This window comes from Salvelinus alpinus, chromosome 4, assembly GCF_045679555.1.
Source record: "Salvelinus alpinus chromosome 4, SLU_Salpinus.1, whole genome shotgun sequence".
Classification (NCBI taxonomy): Eukaryota; Metazoa; Chordata; class Actinopteri; order Salmoniformes; family Salmonidae; genus Salvelinus; species Salvelinus alpinus.
In genome coordinates this window covers 14,807,781-14,814,322 of record NC_092089.1, presented here as the reverse complement: position 1 = coordinate 14,814,322, position 6,542 = coordinate 14,807,781, and positions in this window count along the sequence as shown.

Genomic DNA, 6,542 nt, shown 5'->3' with positions numbered 1-6,542 from the left:
CCTACTCTGTAATCCAGGTCTAATGTGACCCACTCTGTAATCCAGGTCTAATGTGACCTACTCTGTAATCCAGGTCTAATGTGACCCACTCTGTAATCCAGGTCTAATGGGACCCACTCTGTAATCCAGGTCTAATGTGACCCACTCTGTAATCCAGGTCTAATGTGACCCACTCTGTAATCCAGGTCTAATGTGACCCACTCTGTAATCCAGGTCTGATGTGACCCACTCTGTAATCCAGGTCTAATGTGACCCACTCTGTAATCCAGGTCTAATGTGATCCACTCTGTAATCCAGGTCTAATGTGACCCACTCTGTAATCCAGGTCTAATGTGACCCACTCTGTAATCCAGGTCTAATCAACCTCCCGCTCCACCGAAGGAGATCATTCACTCGCTATACTCCTTGTCCTCACACAAAATGATGTCATGCAGAAACAAGATACCAAATGAGGTCATGCAGAAACGAGATACCAAATGAGGTCATGCAAATATGAGATACCTAATGAGGTCATGCAGAAACGAGATACCAAATGAGGTCACGCAGAAACGAGATACCAAATGAGTTAGCAGCTCTTCATCAGAAGCTAGTAGATCTTCATCAGAAGCTAGCAGCTCTTCATCAGAAGCTAGCAGTTCTTCATCAGAAGCTAGCAGCTCCTCATCAGAAGCTAGCAGCTCTTCATCAGAAGCTAGCAGCTCTTCATCAGAAGCTAGCAGCTCTTCACCAGAAGCTAGCAGCTCTTCATCAGAAGCAAGCAGCTCCTCATCAGAAGCTAGTAGCTCTTCATCAGAAGCTAGCAGCTCCTCATCAGAAGCTAGTAGCTCTTCATCAGAAGCTAGCAGCTCTTCATCAGAAGCTAGCAGCTCCTCATCAGAAGCTAGCAGCTCCTCATCAGAAGCTAGCAGCTCCTCATCAGAGCTAGTAGCTCTTCATCAGAAGCTAGCAGCTCTTCATCAGAAGCTAGCAGTTCTTCATCAGACTAACAATTTTTGTAAGTAGTTAACTCTCCTCCAAGTTGGAATTTAGACCGAAAGCATTTGACACGTGATTGGTTGAATATATTATATTGACCCACTAACCGTTTTGCATTTGCTTAGAATATCAGATTTCAACAACGATTGGAGAAGTGTTTAAGGTCACTAGTACAGCATCCTTGTGATATGGATGCTCATGTCTCCTAACTATGGGAGAAGTCCCAGAGGCGAGAAGCCACAAGCAAACGCATTGGTCATATTTTGGACAGATTTCGTCGAGAGTGAATCCTCTCGCTTCGCCTCTTCCTCTCTGATGCAAAAGATACATTTTGGAATGTCTGACTGAAATACGAGACAAAACAACCTTTTTTTTGGTAAATTGTTGATAAAAGTCCTGGACATGATTGGTTGGTTGTGGGAGGCGGGACAAAGAAGAGCCAAAATGCAGAACTGTCTGTCACAATCTGGGACATGTGGCCACCCTGCCCTATTCCCTATTAAGTGCACTCCTTTTGACCAGGGCCCATAGGGAATAGGGTGCACTACTTTTGACCAGGGCCCATAGGGAATAGGGTGCTCTACTTTTGGCCAGGGCCCATAGGGAATAGGGTGCACTACTTTAGACCAGGGCCCAAAGGGAATAGGGTGCACTACTTTAGACCAGGGACCATAGGAAATAGGGTGCACTACATTAGACCAGGGCCCATATGGAATAGGGTGCACTACATTAGACCAGGGCCCATAGGGAATATGGTGCACTACTTTAGACCAGGGCCCATAGGAAATAGGGTGCACTACATTAGACCAGGGCCCATAGGGAATAGGGTGCACTACATTAGACCAGGGCCCATAGGAAATAGGGTGCACTACTTTAGACCAGGGCCCATAAGGAATAGGGTGCACTACATTTCACCAGGGCCCATAGGGAATAGGGTGCACTACATTAGACCAGGGCCCATAGGGAATAGGGTGCACTACATTAGACCAGGGCCCATAGGGAATAGGTTGCACTACATTAGACCAGGGCCCATAGGGAATAGGTTGCACTACATTAGACCAGGGCCCATAGGGAATAGGGTGCACTACTTTTGACCAGGGCCCATAGCGAATAGGGTGTACTACTTTAGACCAGGGCCCATAGGGAATAGGGTGCACTACTTTAGATCAGGGCCCATAGGGCATAGGGTGCACTACTTTAGACCAGGACCCATAGGAAATAGGGTGCACTACATTAGACCAGGGCCCATAGGGAATAGTCTGTGTATCTCTGTGTATCTCTGTGAGTCCAACCCTAGCTGTGTATCTCTGTGTATCTCTGTGAGTCCGACCGTAGCTGTGTATCTCTGTGAGTCCAACCCTAGCTGTGTATCTCTGTGAGTCCAACCCTAGCTGTGTATCTCTGTGAATCCAACCCTAGCTGTGTATCTCTGTGAGTGTAACCCAAGCTGTGTATCTCTGTGAGTATAACCCTAGCTGTGTATCTCTGTGAATATAACCCTAGCTGTGTATCTCTGTGTATCTCTGTGAGTCTAACCCTAGCTGTGCATCTCTGTGTATGTCTGTGTATCTCTGTGTATCTCTGTGAGTCCAACCCTAGCTGTGTATCTCTGTGTATCTCTGTGAGTCCAACCCTAGCTCTGTATCTCTGTGTATCTCTGTGTATCTCTGTGAGTCTAACCCTAGCTCTGTATCTCTGTGTATCTCTGTGAGTCCATCCCTAGCTGTGTATCTCTGTGTATCTCTGTGAGTCTAACCCTAGCTGTGTATCTCTGTGTATCTCTGTGAGTCCAACCCTAGCTGTGTATCTCTGTGTATCTCTGTGAGTCCATCCCTAGCTGTGTATCTCTGTGTATCTCTGTGAGTCTAACCCTAGCTGTGTATCTCTGTGTATCTCTGTGAGTCTAACCCTAGCTGTGTATCTCTGTGTATCTCTGTGAGTCCAACCCTAGCTGTGTATCTCTGTGTATCTCTGTGAGTCCAACCCTAGCTGTGTATCTCTGTGAGTCTAACCCTAGCTGTGTATCTCTGTGTATCTCTGTGAGTCTAACCCTAGCTCTGTATCTCTGTGTATCTCTGTGAGTCCAACCCTAGCTGTGTATCTCTGTGAGTCTAACCCTAGCTGTGTATCTCTGTGTATCTCTGTGAGTCTAACCCTAGCTGTGTATCTCTGTGTATCTCTGTGAGTCCAACCCTAGCTGTGTATCTCTGTGTATCTCTGTGAGTCCAACCCTAGCTGTGTATCTCTGTGAGTCTAACCCTAGCTCTGTATCTCTGTGTATCTCTGTGAGTTTAACCCTAGCTGTGTATCTCTGTGAGTCTAACCCTAGCTGTGTGTCTCTGTGTGTCTCTGTGTATCTCTGTGAGTTTAACCCTAGCTGTGTGTCTCTGTGTATCTCGGTGTATATCCAGCTGTGTATCTCTGGGACAGAGAGAGGTGTTGTCCCAGGATGTTTCCCTCCTAAATGTTTAATGTCTGTAACAAACGGTGAGGTGTTGTCCCAGGATGTTTCCTCCTAAATGTTTAATGTCTGTAACAAACGGTGAGGTGTTGTCCCAGGATGTTTCCTCCTAAATGTTTAATGTCTGTAACAAACGGTGAGGTGTTGTCCCAGGATGTTTCCTCCTAAATGTTTAATGTCTGTAACAAACGGTGAGGTGTTGTCCCAGGATGTTTCCTCCTAAATGTTTAATGTCTGTAACAAACGGTGAGGTGTTGTCCCAGGATGTTTCCTCCTAAATGTTTAATGTCTGTAACAAACGGTGAGGTGTTGTCCCAGGATGTTTCCTCCTAAATGTTTAATGTCTGTAACAAACGGTGAGGTGTTGTCCCAGGATGTTTCCTCCTAAATGTTTAATGTCTGTAACAAACGGTGAGGTGTTGTCCCAGGATGTTTCCTCCTAAATGTTTAATGTCTGTAACAAACGGTGAGGTGTTGTCCCAGGATGTTTCCTCCTAAATGTTTAATGTCTGTAACAAACGGTGAGGTGTTGTCCCAGGATGTTTCCCTCCTAAATGTTTAATGTCTGTAACAAACGGTGAGGTGTTGTCCCAGGATGTTTCCCTCCTAAATGTTTAATGTCTGTAACAAACGGTGAGGTGTTGTCCCAGGATGTTTCCTCCTAAATGTTTAATGTCTGTAACAAACGGTGAGGTGTTGTCCCAGGATGTTTCCCTCCTAAATGTTTAATGTCTGTAACAAACGGTGAGGTGTTGTCCCAGGATGTTTCCTCCTAAATGTTTAATGTCTGTAACAAACGGTGAGGTGTTGTCCCAGGATGTTTCCCTCCTAAATGTTTAATGTCTGTAACAAACGGTGAGGTGTTGTCCCAGGATGTTTCCCTCCTAAATGTTTAATGTCTGTAACAAACGGTGAGGTGTTGTCCCAGGATGTTTCCTCCTAAATGTTTAATGTCTGTAACAAACGGTGAGGTGTTGTCCCAGGATGTTTCCCTCCTAAATGTTTAATGTCTGTAACAAACGGTGAGGTGTTGTCCCAGGATGTTTCCTCCTAAATGTTTAATGTCTGTAACAAACGGTGAGGTGTTGTCCCAGGATGTTTCCCTCCTAAATGTTTAATGTCTGTAACAAACGGTGAGGTGTTGTCCCAGGATGTTTCCTCCTAAATGTTTAATGTCTGTAACAAACGGTGAGGTGTTGTCCCAGGATGTTTCCTCCTAAATGTTTAATGTCTGTAACAAACGGTGAGGTGTTGTCCCAGGATGTTTCCTCCTAAATGTTTAATGTCTGTAACAAACGGTGAGGTGTTGTCCCAGGATGTTTCCCTCCTAAATGTTTAATGTCTGTAACAAACGGTGAGGTGTTGTCCCAGGATGTTTCCTCCTAAATGTTTAATGTCTGTAACAAACGGTGAGGTGTTGTCCCAGGATGTTTCCTCCTAAATGTTTAATGTCTGTAACAAACGGTGAGGTGTTGTCCCAGGATGTTTCCTCCTAAATGTTTAATGTCTGTAACAAACGGTGAGGTGTTGTCCCAGGATGTTTCCCTCCTAAATGTTTAATGTCTGTAACAAACGGTAAGGTGTTGTCCCAGGATGTTTCCTCCTAAATGTTTAATGTCTGTAACAAACGGTGAGGTGTTGTCCCAGGATGTTTCCCTCCTAAATGTTTAATGTCTGTAACAAACGGTAAGGTGTTGTCCCAGGATGTTTCCTCCTAAATGTTTAATGTCTGTAACAAACGGTGAGGTGTTGTCCCAGGATGTTTCCTCCTAAATGTTTAATGTCTGTAACAAACGGTGAGGTGTTGTCCCAGGATGTTTCCTCCTAAATGTTTAATGTCTGTAACAAACGGTGAGGTGTTGTCCCAGGATGTTTCCTCCTAAATGTTTAATGTCTGTAACAAACGGTGAGGTGTTGTCCCAGGATGTTTCCCTCCTAAATGTTTAATGTCTGTAACAAACGGTGAGGTGTTGTCCCAGGATGTTTCCCTCCTAAATGTTTAATGTCTGTAACAAACGGTGAGGTGTTGTCCCAGGATGTTTCCCTCCTAAATGTTTAATGTCTGTAACAAACGGTGAGGTGTTGTCCCAGGATGTTTCCTCCTAAATGTTTAATGTCTGTAACAAACGGTGAGGTGTTGTCCCAGGATGTTTCCTCCTAAATGTTTAATGTCTGTAACAAACGGTGAGGTGTTGTCCCAGGATGTTTCCTCCTAAATGTTTAATGTCTGTAACAAAAGGTTGCTCTCCTTTTGTCTCTCTTGTCCTTCCTGTTCTGTCTCAGGAAGTGAACCTGAGATGATATAATGCTTGTCCACAGAAGGTTCCAGAGCTGCACCCAGAAGGCCTAGCAGAACATTTGTCCTCCGTTCACGGTCACCATGATGTTTTCCTTCCCTCTGACATAAACAGGGTTCTGACAGGCGCCTCGGACCAGAGAGTTACTGCAGTCAGGAAACCCGTCTGACATTTAGTGCCTCTGATATGAGCGACGGTCCATTAAACTGGACTTGTCTGCTTTATGGCCCTGCTTTTCACTACGGCCTCTCTGTTGTTACCTGCTTCAGTTCAACACTATGGCCTCTCTGTTGTTACCTGCTTCAGTTCAACACTATGACCTCTCTGTTGCTACCTGCTTCAGTTCAACACTATGACCTCTCTGTTGTTACCTGCTTCAGTTCAACACTATGACCTCTCTGTTGCTACCTGCTTCAGTTCAACACTACGGCCTCTCTGTTGTTACCTGCTTCAGTTCAACACTATGACCTCTCTGTTGCTACCTGCTTCAATTCAACACTATGACCTCTCTGTTGCTGTCTGCTTCAGTTCAACACTATGACCTCTCTGTTGCTACCTGCTTCAGTTCAACACTATGACCTCTCTGTTGCTACCTGCTTCAGTTCAACACTATGACCTCTCTGTTGCTGTCTGCTTCAGTTCAACACTATGACCTCTCTGTTGCTATCTGCTTCAGTTCAACACTATGACCTCTCTGTTGCTGTCTGCTTCAGTTCAACACTATGACCTCTCTGTTGCTGTCTGCTTCAGTTCAACACTATGACCTCTCTGTTGTTACCTGCTTCAGTTCAACACTATGACCTCTCTGT